General features: G+C 37.7%; 1 protein-coding gene across 4 annotated transcripts in view; it reads right to left on the bottom strand.

The window, feature by feature from the left end:
• The window catches only part of NMNAT2 (nicotinamide nucleotide adenylyltransferase 2), a 194,486-nt gene that overhangs the window by 163,725 nt on the left and 9,208 nt on the right, over nucleotides 1-21,553 (bottom strand). The window contains exons 1-3 of one of the 4 annotated variants that reach the window (XM_072830951.1): nucleotides 16,453-16,556; nucleotides 12,921-13,377; nucleotides 3,870-3,998 (exon numbers count right to left, since the gene is read on the bottom strand). The exons of 2 other annotated variants lie outside the window; for them this stretch is intronic. The gene's annotated coding sequence lies outside the window, so the exon portion shown is untranslated. Of the gene's footprint in view, nucleotides 1-3,869; nucleotides 3,999-12,920; nucleotides 13,378-16,452; nucleotides 16,557-21,553 lie in introns of those variants that run through there. One more of the 4 variants, XM_072830952.1, reaches the window with a different exon arrangement.

Genomic DNA, 21,553 nt, shown 5'->3' with positions numbered 1-21,553 from the left:
CATCAGCATCATCTCTCTGTATACCAGGTTCTCTGAAGGGATCTTGGTTCCTGCTGTTCTGTAAGAAGGATTTGGATTTTCATGGGCCAAACCTTGACACAGACTATACATGAGTTCCAATCCCCAACATCCACTGACCCCAGTTTCTGTGCCTTAGTACAAGCTGTAGAGATATAATTCTATTAGCTTGGCTTGAGTCATGTAACAACTATCTTAGTCTACTCATCAGAGGCCAAAAAGTAGATCTGCCTCTGCCCATTTATTCAGTTGGAGTTGTAAGGGGGCCCTGTCCCACTTCTACTACCCCAAACACATCAAACCAAAAGCTGGATGTAAATATAGTCCCTGCTCCATCTTTTTCCACATGGCCCGAAAATTTCAATATGAACATCTCCACTGTGTGAAATAACTAATATGGCACATATGCTTCTGGAGGCTACTATGATAGCATTGATCTGTTATCTAAGAAGATAAATTTGTTAAGGGATTTTTGTTTCCTAATTAAAATTAACAAAGAAAGCCAACTCGGGGCTTGATCCCAGGACCCCGAGATCATAACCTGAGCTGAAGGCAGACACTTAACTGACTGAGCCCCCCAGGCACACCAAAATTCAAACTCTTAAAAGTTTTTTTTTTTTTTTTTAGATTTTATTTATTCATGACAGACAGAGAGAGCAGCACAGACACAGGCAGAGGGAGAAGCAGGCTCCACGCAAAGAGCCCGATGCGGGACTCAATCTCAGGACTTGATCCTGGGACTCCAGGATCACTCCCAGTGCCAAAGGCAGATGGTCAACCACTGAGCCACCCAAGTGTCCCAAACTCTTAAAAGTCTTACAAGTCCCCTCATGACCTGGCTAATTGCCTTCCAATCTCATTCCATTCCCTCTGCTCCAGCAATACTGAACTTTCTTTAGTCATCAAATGTAAAATGCTCTCTCCTAGCCAGCAAATACCAACACAGAATTTACTTAATTTATTTCCTGAGTCTCCGGTGAGCCCCCTAGGCCTGAATTAATGTCTCTCCTCATATGTGCTCTTTTTCTTGTATCATTTCATTATCATAGTGTCCTGTCCTGTAATTGCCTTTTGATTTGCTTATACCCTTCACCAATATTTATTCAGACCTTATGATGTACCAGGGAGTATGCTTGGCACTCTACATGTGTTGTCTCATTTTCTTTTTAGTATATCTCAATTAAGTAGGTTCTTTGATTACATCTGGCTTACACATGAGGAAACTGGGACTTGAACAACTGAGAAGTTGTTCAAGCCAGACAGCTAATAAGTGATGTAGATAGGCTTTGAACCTGAGCAGTCAACCAGACACTTCTAATACCTCTCTCTCAACAGGAATAGCTTCTGTCTTGTTCAGTGTTATGTCCCCAGTTATCTATCACAGTGTGGCTCATGGTAAGTGTGGAATCATTTTTGCCTTAATAAATGTGGAATAATTTTTGCTTATGGCTGACTGTCTTTGCATATTTTTTTATTCTTATTCTGAGCTACGTGTCTTAAAAACCAAGAAGAGGACTGCCCCCAAATAAATCCCAACAGGTATTTGTAAAGGCTACAACTACAAGATCTGTGCACCTTTTCTTCCCCCATCCCCTCAAGCTCTCTTTTAGGCGATCATGGTGTTTACTCTGTAAGGAGTATGAAGTCAGTCTTGAGCAGGTAGGTTATTGTGACATGGGAAGTAGACGTCCATTTCTAAAGCCCTGTGTGTACATTCCTGAACTTTTGGCCCTAGAAAGTCAGAAATGACATTTCTCAGAGTCCTTTGCAACGAGATTTCTGGATACTAATTAAAGTCTGCCAGGGCAATGGCCTTGTATGAGATTTGGAAGGCAGCAGTGAGGTAAAGGCCATCTTGCTATTGCTCTTGCTGCTAAGCAACACTTGATATGAGGTCAACCCACATTCCAGTAGTCCCCAGATTCTAGTTACTGAAGTCATGGGCATTGAGAGGCAAATAGACAGCTGACCTCTGGACTACAGCTGTCGTGGTATGCCCTTAAAATCTAGACCTCAGTGGTGGCCCCTAACTTCAACTTAGCTCTTCCAATGAATTTCGTAAGCACTTCATTCCTTGTGTTTAATCCCTTTCTGCTTAAAATACCTACAGTTGTTTGTTTCCTGAATTGAAATCTGCCACACCCCCTTAAATGCCGTATCTAGCTGTACCCACTTTTTGTGTGGGCAAGAGAAAATTATATGTAAATGTGGTTATTTTGGAAATGTAAATATGCAATGAAAAAGAAACTGATTGACAGGACTTAGAATAATGGGTGAACGAATTATAGGTTTTGTGCATGTGTGTTTCATGAGTAGGGGAAGGGAGAATGTGGGAAAGATGAATCAAGCAGAATGATAGATAATGATTGGGAAAAGAGAGATAGATGAGCAGAGGACTCCAGGATTCTGCAAGGGACTAACAGAGCACAGTTGTAATTAAGATGTTATTAAAAGTTTGATCTAATAATTGCTTACGTATATAGAGCCATTTAGCACACACAGTGCTCTTACATATGTTATTCTATGGGATCCTTACAATGAATGATACTGTGAGCTAAGCGTTTACAGGCCCGGTTTTGGATTTTTCATGAGGAAAGCAAGCAAGGTTCAGGAAGTTTAAGTGACTTCCTCAAGGTTGTAGCCAAGAACAGAACCTCCAGACTGCTAGCTACAGCAATTAGTTTTGGTTGAGAATGAGGGAGAATTGAAGATTTCAGACCATCAAAGAGGATAAGTCTGACTGACTTATTACTCATCACGGGAAAAGGTACTGGGGTGAAGTTAGAGACTAAGTTTTGGTTTGTAAGGTAACACTCTTTGGTTGCTCCTGTTGTGACTTAAGGTGAAACACCAGGGGACACGGAGGGCCCCTGGTGTTTGTAACCGCCTCCCACTCATTTTCCCCTCAGCTCTTTCACTTCCTGTCATGTGGGCCAATCCTCCTTTAGGGTGCAGATAAGCAAGGGGTCTTGTTAGGAGACAGAGAGAGCTATTTCCACCAGGGCAATAGGAGCTGCTCAGAAGTGGCCTCGGAGAGGGAAGGATGAATCAGCAGCCATGGGGGAACCAAAAGGAGTTGGCTCTATGATTTATTTCTTCCACCTGGAGGACACTATAGTACCTGGTGAAAGGAAGATAGTCCTCCATCCCTGGGTTGACCGGCCCCATGATACAATACAGATGCAGCCGATCTGACCTTGGAATTTGTGGAGAAGACTTTGGGAGACTATAGAGCTTCCCTACTTTTGCCAGGTCTGGTGGCATTTGCACTAATTAGTCCCTGTCTCAGCAAATGCAGGCAATAGTCACCCTAGGGTTATCTGAGCCCTGGCCCTGGGTGGAAGAGAAAATGAAAGCAGGAAGGAAAGAACTCACCTTGCATGCAGCTGTTTCTCAGGGAGGAGGGACTAAAGGGTAACTCAAAGAAGGAGAGGAGAGCCTGGGACTGAAAGCTACTGTGCATGGATATGTGTGTACAGACAGTTTTTAAAATTACTGGTAGATACACTCTAGAAAGCAAAGTGCAAGGACATTATAGAATGTTGGGAATCCATAAAAATACACTTTCAGTCTTTCCTCTCCAGCTTTATTGAAATAGAATTCACAGATAAAATTGTGTATATTTTAAGTAAATGACATGATTTTATTATATATACAGAAACACACACATATAGTAAAATAATTACCACAACCAAGTTAATGAACACATTCAATTCACCCTCAGTTTTAATGCTGACAGATGGCCATGTAGCTATTTGAACTAACATTAGAAGATGCACCTAGAGGTCCTAAACTCTGGAAGGTCTGACTTTTCACTTTGTAAAGGTGGGGATGTACATTCTATGACTCACCTTTATGGCTGCGTGTGATTAATGGTGTTCTCTTGAACTGCCCTTGCCTTGCATGTCCATTAGTCTGCACAGGCTACCAACTTTTCTCCTGCCATCCCTCTGGATGGGAGCTCTTCTCACTCTCCACACCTTTTATTTTTAAGTGAAGGGAGGAAAGGACATTTTGAGGTGAGCTTAAAAGTCATGTTTTCTGTATGTGACTCTAAACCTGGGTGTGTGGAGGGGATTAGAGGTTGGCAGGAATGGTTCTCACAACTTTCCAAATGAGAAAAAAGTCAGGGGTACCAAATGATTTGCTCAAGATCATTCATTCAGCCACTACACATGGCAGAGCCAGAATTTGAACCCGTGCTTTCAGAGTCCAGGGTCTGCTCCTGTTTCAAGGCTTCAGACTGCCTTTTTGAAAGGAGACTGTAGATGAGGGTACACACCTTCCTCTATCAGCCACAGGACAATGAAGTAGGTAAGGGTCTTTTGGCTCTCAAACATGATAGCTAGGCTGGACAGAGACAGAAAGCTATGCCAGCCCACTCTGTAGCCCAGTGACATTTCCAGCTAAAGGCCAACCACATCAACCTATCCAGAGACGACTGCCAGCCAGAGTCCCAGGACTTGGAATTCCAGTGATATGTGGGGTAGGTAAGACAGCATTCATGGCCTGTGATCACCAGCACCTTTGCTCTGCTTCCTCCCACACCAGCCCACCTCTGCTGAGGCTCTCTTCCCCTTCAGCTGTGAGACTTTGAAAGTTTTTTAACTCAGCGAGTCTTTGAACTTTCTCCTAGTTGGTGGATCCCTTAGTCCCAGGGGACATCTTTTAAGGAAGACTTCCTGACAGAAGGAAATCATGGGCTGGTTTTGGTAAAAAATACTTTAAAATCTTCCTTTAGATCCCCATATGTTGAGGTGGTCTACAAGAGGATTTGAGCAAATTCATCACAGTAGAAGAAATGTTATTTGCAAATAGTAAAGGGTTCCTTTCTTCATGTAAATAGCACCAAAAGGGTTCTTTGAAGTAATCAAACTTCGTATAATTAGAAATGATGAGTCTTTTGCTTTCTCAGCCTCCCCGGGAAAATGCAGGAGCCACAACATGGATTAAAATGAAGTATGCTATGGAAAAAGAGGCAGTCTCACAATGCAATGAATAAGAAGCTGCCTTCATGGCTGATTGTGACATGTTCTTACCACTGTGCACTTTAGTAACCCTAGGACAAACACTGAAAGAAAAGAACTTTTCACAGGAGAAAGACCTGGATCAGCTTTAATTTCTCAATCTTGGGCACGGAATTCAGAGGGGGAAGAATGAAGGTTGCTCACACCTTCTCCTAAAAGCTCCACTAAGGAAAAATAGGCAAGTTTGGACAAGATGGATTTTCTTTTCCTTTTCTTTTTTCTTTCTTTCTTTTCTTTCTTTCTTCCTTCCTTTCTTTCAGATGGACTTTTTCTAAGTATAAAGTAGGGTTTGGTATATTTGTTTGATGCACGTGTGTGGAGAGAGGGAAGTGTCTTGATTGGGGAGCATAAAAACAAAAATTTCCCTGGAAAATTTCCAGGGAAATTTTTGTTATAAGAGATGTGAGTACTATTGAAAATAATATAACTAAGGGAAACCAAGACAGAAAAGCATATTATATTTTAGCCAAACTTCACATATGCAAATCCATGTTTACATGTAAACAGGTAATTAGGGAGTGGTTATTTGATTATTGATTGATTTTTTGTTTTAGAGAAGGTGTCACAAATAGGATTTCTCTAAATACCAAGATTCCTTATAATTTAGGAAACTAAATTGAAAAGCCAACATTGTGTTACTTTGCGTTTCCTTTAGTTGCTCCCTTGATCAGCCACTCCTCCATTCTGCATACACAAAAAATATATATGCTAAACAGGGTTGCAGAAAAACAATGTTTAAGAAGCTTGGTAGAGGGGATCCCTGGGTGGCTCAGTGGTTTAGTGCCTGCCTTCAGCCCAGGGCATGATCCTGGAGTCCCCAGATCAAGTCCCACATCAGGCTCTCTGCATGGAGCCTGCTTCTTTCTCCATCTGTGTCTCCGTCTCTCTAATGAATAAATAAATAAAATCTTAAAAAAAAAAAAAAAAAAGAAGCAGCTTGGTAGATCTATTTGTATACAAAGAATGTTCTTTCTTCAAAGCTCCCTCCAAAGGATTCATTCTTGGTCTTTTCCAGCTAGCCCAGTTTTTATAGAGAAGGTGCAGTTTAAAGTGATAGACACACAAGTTACTAAAATTATTCTATAACCTTTTTTATTTCAAACCAACTAAGACTTATCTTCTTTCCATTTAGTCTGAATGACTGTGGTAGTATAGAGATTACAAAGCGATTCAAAAAAATTCCAGTCAAAGAAAAGGGTGGTTGAGATGCTCTTTGCTTACTAGATATGGAGCCTGCCTTTGAAACAGAAAGTAAAAAAGAGCCTTTTCTTTTATGGGTGTGGTAACACTGTTGGTTGCCAACTCTCTTCCTTTTTTTTAGGCAGTCATTTCCACCTCTCTGTAAAGCCAATGTAGCTACATGACCTAGTTCTGGCCAATAATACATGAGGGGAAGTTGGCTGGGGTGGGAGGATGCAAATAATTAATAAATTAATTAATTTTCTGATAAAAACAGAGGTGGGATTTCCATACAATTGTATAAAGATGTGATCTTGGAGCTGTCGCAACAATTTTGTTATCATAAGATGACCGTCCAGGGATAAACACTCAACACTCAAGGATGTCAGAGTGGAAAGATTAAAAAAACAAAACAAAACAAAACTTTAATGGCATCATTGAGCCACCTCCCAAACCTGGAACCATCTATCTCCAGATAAATGAGTTAATTACTTAAGATGTTCTTTGTCATATGCTCTGTGACTTGCAGCTATATGTATCCTGACTAATACAACAAACTTGGCAAAGGAAAGGATTCTTCAGCTAGGGCACCATTACCCCATTTGACATCTCTGCATAAATTAGAAAAGATACTTCTTCCTCTAGATGAATTTCAGGTCCCACTTCCTTTGCCAGGTGCCCTGGTCCCATTATCAATAGATCCTTCACCAACTCGCCCCCTTATGAGATACATGGGAGGGCTGGTTTTGCTCAAAGGGCTCAGGTTGAAGCTGCCAGTGCAAATAAGGAGGGCAAGGAAAGCTCCTTTTGCTTTGTCACTTGTTGACTTACTCTGATTTTTAATTGACTGGCTAAAATTCAGGGTGTTTTACTGATATTGCTTTGCATTTTAAACAGCGAATTTGTTTTTAACTCCAAATACAACATTAAACTGTCCATTTATTCAACAGTGCACCCCAAAATATAATTCTGAGGAAAATATTAGTTAAATCAAAATTATTTTTTAAGTTCATACTACCATACTTCTGCTAATAATCTGTTAAAATTTGGTTGACAAAGACAATATTGAAGCAAAAATTTACTTATAGTATGAAACTGTTATGGTGCAGATTAATTCTCCTACTTCCCTATTTAAACTAATAGAGGCACTTCTTTTGCATGACATAATTTCGCTTTCACTTGATGCAAGTAAGAAATTTACATACTAGGGGATCCCTGGGTGGCGCAGCGGTTTAGCGCTTGCCTTTGGCCCAGGGCGCGATCCTGGAGACCCGGGATCAAATCCCACATCGGGCTCCCGGTGCATGGAGCCTGCTTCTCCCTCTGCCTATGTCTCTGCCTCTCTCTCTCTCTGTGTGACTATCATAAATAAATAAAAATTAAAAAAAAAAAAAGAAATTTACATACTAGGTCAGCCACTACTCATTAGCTGGCACTAAGTCATCTCCATTATGTTTACCCCAAATTTCAAATGATTAAATAACTTAAGCCAAAGTATTTTTTCTATGAAAATGTCTTTCCAATTATTATCGCTGCAAAGCTTAGTTTTTGTCTACATAACTGGTAAAATTAATCAACATGACTACAGCAGCATGTGCAGGAAAATTAGTGTCCTTTTGACTTTAAGATGTGCAAATTTCCAGGAGTCTGACATGCTTTTCCATTCATTAAATACTATATGCTGTTACTTTAGATATTCATTGGTACAAACTCAGCTAGAAACAAACATGAGGACTAACACTATATGACAAGATCCAGAATAATCTCATATTAGATGATCATAAAATATAGACACAACATTTTAAAAATCCTCTTTGAACTCACAGATGCATTTGAAAACTTTGAGATAACGCATTTAAAACATCCAGGCTGGCAGCTGAATAGACAACGCAATGATCGTAAGTAAACTCAGATATGATACAGATGTTAGAACTAGATCGGGGAATAATATATATGATACATAATATATAAAAATATATTTACTTACACATATTTTCCTATAAATTTTATAATAAAATATATTTGTATATGTTTATAGTTACATATTATATAAAATATGTATATTTTATATGTATGAAGTAAATATAGTTTATATATAAGTATATATAAATAAATATAAACAGAAATAAATGTATATATAAATATATATTTATGTTTAAGTATATGTATGGAGAGAGAGGAGTCATATTACTGAATTTTAAGATTTACTATAAAGTTATAGTAATCAAAATAGTATGGAACTGGCAAAGGGAGAGACACAGATCAATGAAGCAGAAAAACTCTGAAATAGATTCGTCAAAATATAGTCAACTGATTTTTGACAAGGTGCAAAGTCAATTCAATGGGGAAAGTATAATTTTTCCAACAAATGGTGCTAAAACATTTCAATATACATACACAGGAAGAAAAAAAAAAGGAAAAAATAACATTAACACATGCTTCACACCTTATGCAAAAATCAACTAAAGTGGATCATATACTTGAATGTAAAATGTAGGCCTATCAAATTTTCAAAAGAAAATACAGAAATTTGCATCATCTTGGGTTTGTAATTAGTTTTTGGATATGACACCGTAAGCACAATCCATAAAAGGAAAAAAAATTGATAAATTGGACTTAACTGAAATTAAAAACTTTGATTTTTGCAAAAAAAAAAAAAGTTTAAAAAAAATGACAAACTAAGAGGTGGAGAAAATATTTGCAAATCACATGTCCAATAAAGGACTTGTAGCCAGAATATAAAGAACTCTTATAACTCAGTAAGAACATGAATAACTCAATTAAAAAAAAAGACAAGAGATACTTTTCCAAAGAAAATATACAAATGGAGAAAAGCACATAAAAAGATGCTCTAAGTCATTAATCATTAGGGAAATGCATATGAAAACCATAACATATACCTCTATTATAATGGCTAAAAAATTTTTTTAAATTGACAATTCAAATGCTGGGTAAGGTGTGGTGCAGCAACCAACCACTCCCTGTCATTGTTTATGGAAATACAAAATGATACAGCTAGTTTGGCAGTTTCTCAACAAAATTAAACATACATTTATCATATGGTGCAGCAATCTGAATCCCAGGTAATTATTAAAGTGAATTGAAAACTTCTATACACAGAAACCTCTAAGTGAATATTTATAGAAGCTTTACTCATAAACAAAAACTGGAAGCAACTGAGATATCCTCAGGAGGTGAATAGATTAATGAATTGTAATATATCCACACAGTGGAATACTACTCAGCAACTTTTAAAAATATTAACTATGCATTCACATACAACAATAAAGATGAATCTTAAATGCATTTGGTAAGTGAAAGAAGCCAAACTGAAAAGACTACACACTGTATGATTCTATTTATGTGACATTCTGCAAAAGGCAATACTATAGACAGAAAACACAACTTAGCAGTTGCCAGGAGTTGGGAAGAGGTTAATTACAAAGAGATGGCACAAGGTAGATTTTAAGTGATGGAGATGTTCTTCATGGTACTGTAGCGGTAGATACATGATGGTGCGCATTTGTCAACATCCATCAATGGTACACTTATTCTAACAAGGTATAATTTACTATAAAACCACGAGTGAAATTTACTGTATGCAAATTTTAAAAATCCATGAGGATGTGGGGGATTCCCAGGATGGAATGCAAACTAACAAACCTACCTGTATTAGAAATAACCAATCTGAAACGGATGGGGGAAGGAGCTGACCTTAGTAACTTTGAGGATGTGTTCGACTGGCTAAAAAGCAAAAGCAACTGTATATAAATGCTTTACCAGAGGGGTGTAAGTTGGTGAATTTGTTCTCACAGGGGTATAAGTCAGCAATTCTGAAACTACTCTGCATATATAGTAGTGTTAAACAAACAAACAAATTGTAGCTAACTGAAGCTAGGTTTCTCTAAGAAAGAAGTTACAAATAAAGCAGAGAAGGCTAGAATGATCCCTGTGGTTCTAGATTAAAGTTGGTGTCAGTATTAATTCACTAAGTGTGCACTGTCACAAGCAGAAAGACATAGAAATAAGTATTAATATGTATGTGTATATATAGGTTAGTAAACATACATTCGTTTCTTTGTCTATTTGCCCAAAGGGCCTAGAAGCAATGATACCACATTAGCAATGAGTGCCCAGATCTTGCTTTCTAAATATCATCCTCCAATAAAAGAAACCATGTCTCCCTGAAGAAATGGCTGATTTTATGACCAGGACAAGGAAAATACAAGTCCGAAACTTCTTGTAGTGCCACAAAGATAGGAAGTGCTAATAAATAAATAAATAGAGGGAGGGAGGGACAGGACATGTTTGGAGGTATCCAAGGCCGCTGACAAATGCAGTGCTGTGCTAGCAGAAGAACTCAAAGGATTCAGTTCCATTAATGGCGAAAATCTATTACAATGACACAGTAAGGTTACACAGCAAACTATTAAGGGGGAAAGGTGCATTAGGCAGAACTTGGATAAATCCATTCACAGACTTTCCTTCCCAGCCCAGGCAGAGGCAAACCAGGTGTGCCCTTTTCTGATAGTGAAAATGCAGTGGCATGTATTTAAATGTTTCTCCTAGGGAAGTCCATTTGAGACTCAGAGTTTAGGGTTTTTATCGGGGGCTAGTAGTGTTGGCATTCTCTGCCTGGCAACTACCAAAATCCTAGTATCTCAGAAGGAAGCAGGTGTTCAGTGTTAAGTGAGTAAAACAACTTCAGCAGTGTAGAGAACTTTTCTTTTTCTTTTTTCTTTTTTTTTGAGAACTTTTATTATCAGTGTGGGGATCTTTTCACAAGCCAAGTTCCCAGATGTCACCCAAGGACAAACTTGCAGGCTGACCCTTCTAAACATAGCAGCCTCTGACCTATTTTAACTCTCTCCTGTACAGGGCATATCAAAAGGACACAGGAGTCAACCTAAAACTACTCCCAAGGCCAAAATTGGAACAATCCAAACAACAAAATAAGTAATTATAACATTGGATTATAATCCAAAGAATAAAATAAATATTGATGAGTCTATACTGATGTAAGTGAAGGAAACAAACAAATAAATAAAATTAGTGGTAGTAGAGTGTGTGTGGCAGGAATCAAATCTTTCTTACAGAAGAATTTCAGATAATAAATGTAGGAGGAATCAGGGATATTGAAAATAACCATGAGCACACCACTGTGATAACTGCTGCAGTCAAGATCCCCTAAAATTAGAACAGAATATTTGCACAGTCTCAAAGTATCTCACCAAAAAATATTAGTTAGTGCTGGTTCAAGTGTTTATAGGTCCACAAATTCTTTGATAATCATCTTTCTAAGAGGTGAAGCTTGAGTCCTGTTTCCTGGAATGAGGATTGGACTTACTGATTTGTTCTAACAAATAGCATGGAAAGAGAAAAATAGTCATTTTACAATTAGAGAACCCTGGCAAACACCATTTTAAACAAGTGACCAAAGTTAACATCATTAGTAATAAGTCATATTGAAATCATGGTCCCCCTGATATGATGTGATGAAAAGGGCACTTTGCCTCTGTGATGTCATTTTCCCAAATCCATAAGCTCAGTCTAGTCATGAGAAAATATCAGGGAAACCTCAATTCGGGGATATTCTACAATATACCTGACCAATGCACTTCAAAATTGCCAAGGTCATGAACAGCAAGACAGAGAAACTATCATGGATTGAAGGGGACTTAGATGCAATGACTCAATGTAATATGGACAAGATTTCAGAGCCGAAAAAGGTCATTAAACTGGTAAAATCAGAGGGAAGTCTGTAGTTAACAGTATTGTACCAATGTTAATTTCACTGTGTCAGTCGTGTACTGTGGTTATATAACAGGTTAACATTTGGGAAAGCTGGATGTAGGATATCAGTAAGTTCTCTGTACTGTATTTGCAACTCTCCTGTCAATCTAACCTTATTTAAAAAACAAAATTTTTTAAGCATTTAGACTAGCACACACTAGTTGTTAGCTGATGTTAGCTTCTCTTAGTCAATTTACTTGATAATCATCCCCAGAGGGAGATAATGCTGGGAAATCTCTCATTGCCTCTACTCCAAATAAAGTGTTTCTAAGGATGAGTGATTTTAGTAGCATTCATAAGCTTGGGAAATTCCATTGCCCTTAAATGAACAATATCATGATGGAAAGTTACTAGGCAAACAGTCCTAAAACTTAGTATTTGTTCAATTTTTGAGTTGCTGGCATACTTTAGTTATATTGTACCAACATGGCTGGGCAGGAACTGGGTCTGGACTGTGACCACTCAGACAAGATGAGCGAGCTACACACAGCCCCATGACAGGCTGTGACCCCACCTCCCACCTACCCAGGGTTATGTTCTTGTGGCTGTTTGGAAGTGTATGACCCAGGATGCAGGAGTCAAATCAACACTAAAGCCAGAAATACCTAAAAATGTGACAGTGTTAAAGTGTGTCAAGTGTGGCCTTACTGATGATCCTGAGGGCTCTAGATATTACTCCAATAGTGGTCAAATGAGAGGCAGGCAAGAGTGAAGGGGTAACTTTGGAATACAGATTTATTGTAAGCTATATTGTATTCCTACCTGTGCTTCATCCTATAGTAAAATGCTTGTTTTCCTCTTATTGGAAAAGAGCTTTGTAGTTTTACCCTGGCTAAACTCCTTGTTTGGTGGCTTTTGTGAAGCTCCAGCAAAGTAGTTTTTGCTTATTATTTATGTTCTTACCTACTTCCAGAAGAGATATAAGATGGCTTATTCACCAAACAATTTTGCTAACCCTAGGCCTCCATTCTTTTCCAGACCATCTGTTCCTCTTCACCATGAAGTCATAGTACTAAATTTGTGACAGTACAATAATTTCCATGGTAACAGGATGTGGTCTTCACCACTGAATCCTGATTTCACTCTGACCAATATCAAGCAGCAGGAGGATTGGGGAGTATATGCTGACACTTTCTATTCTTTTTCAAGTTTAGTTTCTCTGAAATTCTTACTTCTGATTCTAAAATCTTAAACCCAGCTGGGATATGTGTTTTCGCATAGTTTACGTATGAAGCATTTGTCCAGTAAGTGATAACAGAAATGTAAGTCAAAAAATTATAAGCTGAGAAATATCACACAAACCTATACATACACACAATGATGTATAAACTTGCTTGAAGGTGGGATGAATAGCCAAGTCCTGGTTTGTAGAGAAGAAAAGAGAACAGAGAATCCATTTAAAAGACATGAAACTTCTAAGCTAAGAAATTGCTTTGATGACTGTGATAAGCAGTGGGAGGCAGATGACCTAGTTCCTACTCAATGGTTTCCTTATCTCGCTTAGCACAAGTAAGACATAAAAGGGTCTTCCCATGTGAGCTCAGACCATCTGAGCATAGGGTGATAGGCAGCCTTATTCATATGAATGACCAATATCTGGATATTTTGTCCATTTGCTTCAATCTCACGTAGCTCAATTACACAATCTTTGGAGAGAACTAGTTATTGGAAATCAGAACAAAATACCTGATTAGTGCATTAATCTAGCAATTTTATAGGACAGACTGTAATGGGCAAGGACTATATATTGAGGCTTTGCTGGACATATTACATAACATTATATACATGATATACATATGTGTTATATATCATATATGTATATAACAGAGAAAAAGTATAACATGTAAGAATATTCCCTCCACTTGTGTTCTCCCTCACTTTCTGAGTTGATGGGGTAAGTGGGGGAAAGTAACAGGGAAAAAGAGTGATAAGGGATAGAAAGAACTGGAGAAGCTAAAATGATTTACATTAATTTTTTAAAAGATAAGGAATTGCCCACAGTGGAAAAGCTATGGAAGGAAGAGGAATGGGACAGAGAAAGTAGGATAGAGATGAGGGAGTGAGTGATTGAAAAGCAAAGAAGGAGTATTTAGACAGCAGCTGCTCTGTGGTGTGGGGCTTTGGGGAAATGAATAAGGATTTTTTTTTTTTGAATAAGGATTTTAATTAAGTTCTAGATATGTGGGTGGCTCAGTGGTTGAGTGTCTGCCCTGATGTGGGATCCCGGGAATCGAGTTCCACATCGAGTCCCTGCAGGGAGTCTGCTTCTCCCTCTGTCTATGTCTCTGCCTTTCTCTGTGTCTCTCGTGAATAAATAAAATCTTCAAAAAAAAAAAAAAGTTCTAGATATGTGGTGTGATTCACTACTTTGCTACTTCAAGACTTCAGTGAAGATAAATGATCTTTCAAAGCTCTTTAAAGATGGATTTGTAATTATTCTTTTGGATGAGATGAAATGTTCAGATGAACATTAAGGCTGGAGCAAGCCCTAGTTTGGTTTTACTTATATATAATCAGACTTTCTTGAGGAACATAATCAGTGGGCTACCATCTACTGCTATCTCTTACCCTTGGAGAATATGTTGGCCAGAGATGGGTAAATCATAATGGTCTGAAATTTCTAACTCTAATGAAATGTAATTTAAGCCTTAAGGATTTGGAATTTAGTTGAATTGACATGGAAAGGTAGAAAAATCACTATTATTGCTTCAGGGAGGCCTAAGACCAAGACCTAGGCCCAATTTTTGAGTTCTAAGAGAAGGCAAGACTGGATTACAGAGAGCATCAGGACACCTGAAGGATAGGATTACACTTACAGGGAGACCCTGCGTTCAAGTCTGCTACTATCTGACATGGATGTCTCCGAGTCTTGCTATAGATTGCAGTTACTTTAGAAAATGCAGAGCCTCCTGCTGGTACTCATGCCTAGGGATATGGTAACAAGTGGTAAGGAAGACCCTGCATGAAGGTCATCATTACTTTTGATGTCATCATCATTTTCTAAGTATGAACATCATAATGGAGGATGTGTAATGATTTGAGGGAGGGTAAAGTAAGATAAGATGAAGGTAATTATCAGGATAGAAACAGAGACCAGGAGAAAAGTAGAAAGGATCAGCTACTCCCAAGTGTCCTATATAACATTAATCCATAATGTGTGTGTGCTGTGATTTAAAAAAAGGGTTCTGTGGGAAGATAATTTTGGGCACATTGCATAATATTTTTTTCTTTTGGGGAAATATATACTTGCATGTTATAGGCTCTGAGAAGTCTCACCAAGAAAAAAATCCTGCTTAAACTACTGTTGCTCAAACTTATTTAATCATGAAATACATTACGTTAGCAGCATCTATAAAGATGGGATAATATTAATATTGGGATTAATATTGGGATAGATGATGTATATGAAACCATTTTATAACAGGTTATTATATTATTCTTACAGGTTAAAAACAATGAGGATATAAGTCTATTGTCAACCTAAAGTCAATTACTCTGACTTTTGACCTTCATGTAATTTCAGTGTAGGGTTTCACTCTACTATATAGCCAGACATTGCTTTATAGAAACTAAGTGAGGCTTGTATTTGGCACTCCATAAAGATGCATACTTTTCTCCATTTCTCCCAAATGCTCAGTACTTTCATTATGCTTGTTACTATGCAGAAACTCTCATTTGGCAAATCTCAAAGGTATGATCCTTTGCAGGGTTGCATGTATCAGAGTTTTTTAACTCCCTCCCACCAAAACCAACCTTATTTCTAAGTTAACTTTCCGCTACAGGAAAACTGTGAATAAACTTATCAGGTTAGCCAGGTTACATATGTGCAGCATAACAGGGACTTGCTGAAAATATGCCTTTACCCTAAAAGAGAATATTCAAGGTAGGGGTTTTCAGAACTGGAGCAAGTTAGCAGGAGGAAATTTTTTGAGTTAGATGGATCTTTGATGATCCATAGATTGTACCACTTGAGAGTCACTTCTTGTCTTCACGTGAAGGGACTCAATCTGTAGTATGATGCTTGACTTGAAAGCTATGCTTTGGGTGCCTGGGTGGCTCAGTTGGTTAAGTGTCTATATATTTTGATCTCAGCCAGGTCTTGATCTCAGGGTCCTGGGTTTAGATCCTGCCCTGAACTCTGTGCTGGGTGTAAAGCCTACTGTAGAAAGAAAAAGAAGAAGAAGCTTGACTGTGTGGTGTATTTGTTTTCAATAGTCCCAGAATTGCTGGTGCAATGTTTCATATATACATAACATCAAGCATGGGAGAGTGTCTATTTACGTTTAATGAATAAATAAATGGCTATTTGCATGGCTGGGGATTTTTTGTTTTTAATTTTTGTTTACTTTTTAATAGATAATTCATTCACATGAAATAAAATGCAAAGGGCACAAACAAGTATCATTAAAAGTATGTTTCTGTCCTTTTTCTGTACCTCAGTGATTCCATTTTCTTCTCCAAGGGCAATCATTATTACTAATTTCTTTCTGTAGGTACTCCAACCTACAGTTCCAGTAGAGTCCAGCCTTGTCACTGTGCCTAGACATAGGAGTAAAAACAGAAAACAAAAAAACAAAACAAAACAAAAAACCTAGTCAGATTACCAGCTTTCAAGTCTTTTGACACCCTGAACATCATGAAGCCGAGTCAAACTATCCCTGACTCCCTACCATAGACAAACTGTAAGTATAATAAAATGGTTAATGTTTCATGCCACTATGTTTTGGAGTGATTTGTTACACAGCAACACACTGACAGACTACATTAAGGATGCACCTAATTAGCAATGTTAGAAAGAGAGAATAAAAGGAATTGGTGGAAGTAATATTTGGGGAGATGATACTGAGAATTTTCTAAAGTTCTTGAGATGAAAGCATATATTAGGTGCAAAACAATGAAACTAAAATTCATACCAAGATGTGCTATAGTGAAGATGTCTAACATTGAGGATAAAGAGGATAAAGAAAATTTCAAAAGCCATCAAAGAGAAAACCTAGATTACCCATAAAAGAATCACAATTAGATGCCAGAATTCTCATCAATAACAAATACCAGAGGCTGCTATGGTACTATCTACAAAGCATTGAGAGGGAAATAACTGTCAATATAGAATTCTATACCTAGCTTAGCTATAATTTAAAAATAGTGATGAAATAGAGAACTTTTCTTTCAAAGTAGAGTTTACAACCATAAATTTTTATTGACTGAATTAACAAAGCATGTATTTCAGCAAAAAGAAAAGTGAATCCACAATGAAAGTATATTAAATAAGCAAATATTAAATGCAAAAATTGAGGAATTAGATTGATAAAAATAATTATACATTGATTGTATAGTACCTGTTTTTTTTTTTTTTTTAAGATTTTATTTATCTATTTGAGAGAGAGTGAGCTAGAGAGAAAGCACGAACAGGGGAGAGGCAAAGGAGAGGGAGAAGCAGACTCCCTGCTGACCACGTTGCTCAACCTGGGGCTCAATCCCAAGATCATGACCTGAGCTGAAGGCAGACACTCAACTGACTGAGCCACCCAGATGCCCCTGTATTATGCCTGTTTTATGTTATGTTTTAAGAAATATGGAACCAAAATTTTGATACCAATAAATCCCCAATACATTTGGTAGCTAAACATAGTCTTACGGGAACAGTAGGATAGTTGCATTTTAAAACTATAAATTGTTAGGAAAATACGTGGCTATGTATTCTAAAAAATTTAAGAGTAGCTGCTTCTAGCACAGACAAAATATGATCTGTAGTTTCCAAATCAGCAGAGGTAAAAGGAATAAAAAAAGTTTTTAATCTAACAAAGGCAGGAAAGACAAACAAAAAACCAAGGAGAAAACATTGCAAACATAAAATCAAGAGTACACAGTAGCAATGATAGAGAATTTCAAATAGATCATATTCATATGAATTCAACTTCCCAGTTAATAAAGAGACTGTCAGGGTTAAAAAACCAAAACTCAGGTACATGCTGTTTACAAAAGATCTGCCAGTAATAGAATAACAGAAAGTTTGAAAATAAAAATTTGGGGTGCCTGGGTGGCTTAGTGGTTGAGCGTCTGCCTTTGGCTTAGGTTGTGATCCTAGGGTCCTGGGATCAAGTCCTGCATCAGCCTCCTGCAGGGAGCTTGCTTCTCTCTCTGCCTGTGTCTCTGCCTCTTTCTCTGGGTCTCTCATGAATAAACAAAAACCTTTTAAAAAAATAAATAAAAATTTTAAAAAAGAAAGAAAGAAAGAAAAAGTTATAGTGAGCAAATGCTAACCAAAAGAAAGTTGGAGTAGAATATCAATATCAGATAGAGTAAATTAATAAGTATTAATAGCAGTATCACATAATGATTAAAAATTATATTAAAAATGAAAAATAATAAAAAATCACCAAGAAGTTCTATCTAGCTAATCCTATAACCATGAAATTTTTAAAAAGCAACAGAATTACAGGAAAAAATAAGTAGAACAACAAGTATATTGGGAATTTTAAATATATCTTTATTAGAAACTAACAGATCAATGAAGCAAAAATTAAGTTGAAGCATCCACTATGTTTTTTTGTATTAATTTGCAGCTCATCTTAAGTGGTAGCTTTCTCTTTCTACCTACTCCACACTAATTAGTGTAGCCACCATGTAGATCCTGACACTCCTGACCCTCACCTCCAGTCTAGAACTAGGTGTCTCAGGGCTCCTGTTCCTCATCAGGGCTATTAGGGACTAGAGCTGGAAAGCAGACTGGCACAAGTCTTGATTTCTCTGCTTCCTTCCACTACCAGGGACAAACAGCAGTTGGTATGTTTGTTCATTGTGTTTGTTAAACTCTAGCTCAGGGTGCAAGTTATAGCTTTTCCCAAATCCTCATTTCACTGTGAGTCTGACCTAAAGGACCATACTCTATATGGGGTATCATGGATCTCCATTACTCTGAAGGACTCAAAGTCCTAGCCAACTTCTACCTGCTTTTGGACCCAATGTATCAGGGCCACAGCTCTATCCTCACAGATTCAATTGCATTGGTCACTCATCCCTGATGTCCAGAGATAATTATCTTGTTAATGAACCCAGAGATATCTTTTTAAAAAAAATTTGGAGAGAGACAGACAGACAGACAGACAGAGACAGAGAGAGAGAATGCACAGGCATGAGCAGAGGGGAGCTGCAGAGGGAGAGGGAGAAGCAGACTCCCCAATGAGTGGGGAGCCCCATCTCCATCCCAGGACCCTGGGATCATGACCTGAACTACAGGCAGATGCTTAACCAACTGAGCCACCCAGGCATCCCCCAGAGATGTCTTTTAATGAAAAACAGAAGATGTTTTTATGATTGAAGTTTTTGGAGAAGACAAAGAAATCCAAAGCATGAGCTCACAATACTACTTTAACTATTTTCCAGTGCCATTGTGGATATGAGGAGCTCTATATGAGGAGCTCTTTCTACCTTCTTTGGCTTTATATAGTAATGGGGATTGAAGTTTGTATTCTATTCTCAAATGCCAGAAATCTATTTAAAATATCTATAAGTCTCCTCAGGGCTTCTGGTTTCAGATGGGAGGCAGGGTACAAAGTCTCCTTGTTTTTTGCTCTCCTCTCTAATTTTCTGTATGCAATTAGAGGAATTATATATATATTCTGGTGCTGAAAGCCTTAGTCTTAAGTCATCAATCTTTGTCCTGGATTCTTCAGTCTACATGATTTTATAACCTTAAGTTTTGAAATCTATAAGGGCATGAGATAAAACAAACAGGGGTGAGTGTAGTGGGAGGAAAACCCCACTAATACAATCTCATTATTATTCTACTAGGAAAGAGATTTCCCCTCTCTGTCCTGTGTCCTGAAAAATCTATATTCTCCTGTTTCCTCAGAAGCCATGCTCCTCTCTACTTAGCCTCTCTTACCTATTAGTTTTCTCTCCTGGATCATTTCTTACTGAAGTCTTCCACTTCTTTAAAATATAAAACCTCTCCTAGCTCTCCCATTTCATCAGCAAGCTTTCTGAAAACCCTCAAGTAACTTTAATTACCATCTACATGCTGATAATTCTGAATCTACAACTGTGGCTCAGATTTCTCACAAATTCTCCAGATCCACAAGATTTTCTCAGTCCCAGGTAACTGTAGTTCAACGTGTCTAAAACAAATTCTTATCTTCACATCCATACATCTCTCCAACTGATTTCTTGTGTTTTCTACTTTCATTCAATTTCCCAAGCAAAAACCCAGGAGTCTCCTAGGTTTCTTCCTCTCCCTCTGTCACATCCAATAAGTGGCCAAGTCTTGTCATTATATCTCCACTTAAGGAATGTTTATAGCCAATCATTATTAGGTATCAATAGAGCCATAGCAATATAATGAATCAAAGATGAGGTTAGGTAAATTTTTTTAAAAAATTAAAACATCATTAGATTTAGGATAAAAAATAGTTTCAGTAAAGAAAATATGATTTGTATTGCCCAACAAAACATAAAGTCTGAAAGCAGAAAAATTTATAAGAGGTTGTTAGATTTAGTTAGAAGGTTCCATGTAATCTGTTACCTGAGAGGTAAAAAAGGAATTTTTGCAGAGTATACAGTAGTTTAACAACTGTCTGGATTGTAATGTTTTTATTGTATTGTTTTTATTTATTTTTAAAAATTAAAAAAAATTTTTTTAAAGATTTTTGAAATTTACTTGAGAGAGAGAATCTCTAGCAGATTCCACACTGAGCACAGAGCTCAACTCGAGGCCTAATCTCATGACCCTGAGATCAGGACCGGAGCCAAAATCAGGAGTCAGATGCTTAACCAACTAAGCCACCCAGGCGCCCCTGTATTGTTTTGCTTTAAATGGTATTTTCACTCTTACCCAAATGCGTAAGAGTATGGTGATATTCCACTTTGTACCAACAGGCCAAATTCAGATGATATCTTTTGTTTTGGAGAATATCAGTTTTTCAAATGGCAATACACAAATTTCTTAAGGTGTATATCAGCCTCCTTGACCTAGATCATTATATGGAATCATGTCCAACTGTCACAGGTTATAGGCAGCAACACCAGACATAGTCTCATTCAGAAGACATAGACTGTTGAGTCTGGAAGTATGTTTTAGAAGTCACTAAGTCCCTTTCCTGTTTTTAAGATGGACTGGGTATCTAATCTCTTTTTAATATCTCCCATGGAAAGTAGATTCTAGTAAGAAGGTGGCTAAGAACTATTACTACCACCAGGAAGTATACTTCTTTGCTCATCCATCAATTCTTCCTCTTGCTCCAGACTTTATGGTCTGTTTTTCTCTTTCTTTACTCTTGCTTTTTTTCTCAATTCAGTTTTCCAGCCGCTCTTTTTCTTTCTCACTGCCCCCCCTAAAAAAAAAAGCACAAATGTTGAGATTCCTGACTGGTGACATTCCTGAGAAATGAGGAAATACGGTTGTCATATAACTGGGAGGGGTCAGAGGTGTGACCTAAAGTTGAGGGAAGAGAAGAGAAACCTAAAGGTAAAAGAAGGATGCCTAGGTGGCTCAGTGGTTGAGCCTGTCTTCACGCTCAGGTGTGATCCTGGGGTCC

Source organism: Canis lupus, chromosome 6 (assembly GCF_048164855.1).
Source record: "Canis lupus baileyi chromosome 6, mCanLup2.hap1, whole genome shotgun sequence".
NCBI lineage: Eukaryota > Metazoa > Chordata > Mammalia > Carnivora > Canidae > Canis > Canis lupus.
This window is presented reverse-complemented; position numbering and strand designations above follow the sequence as displayed.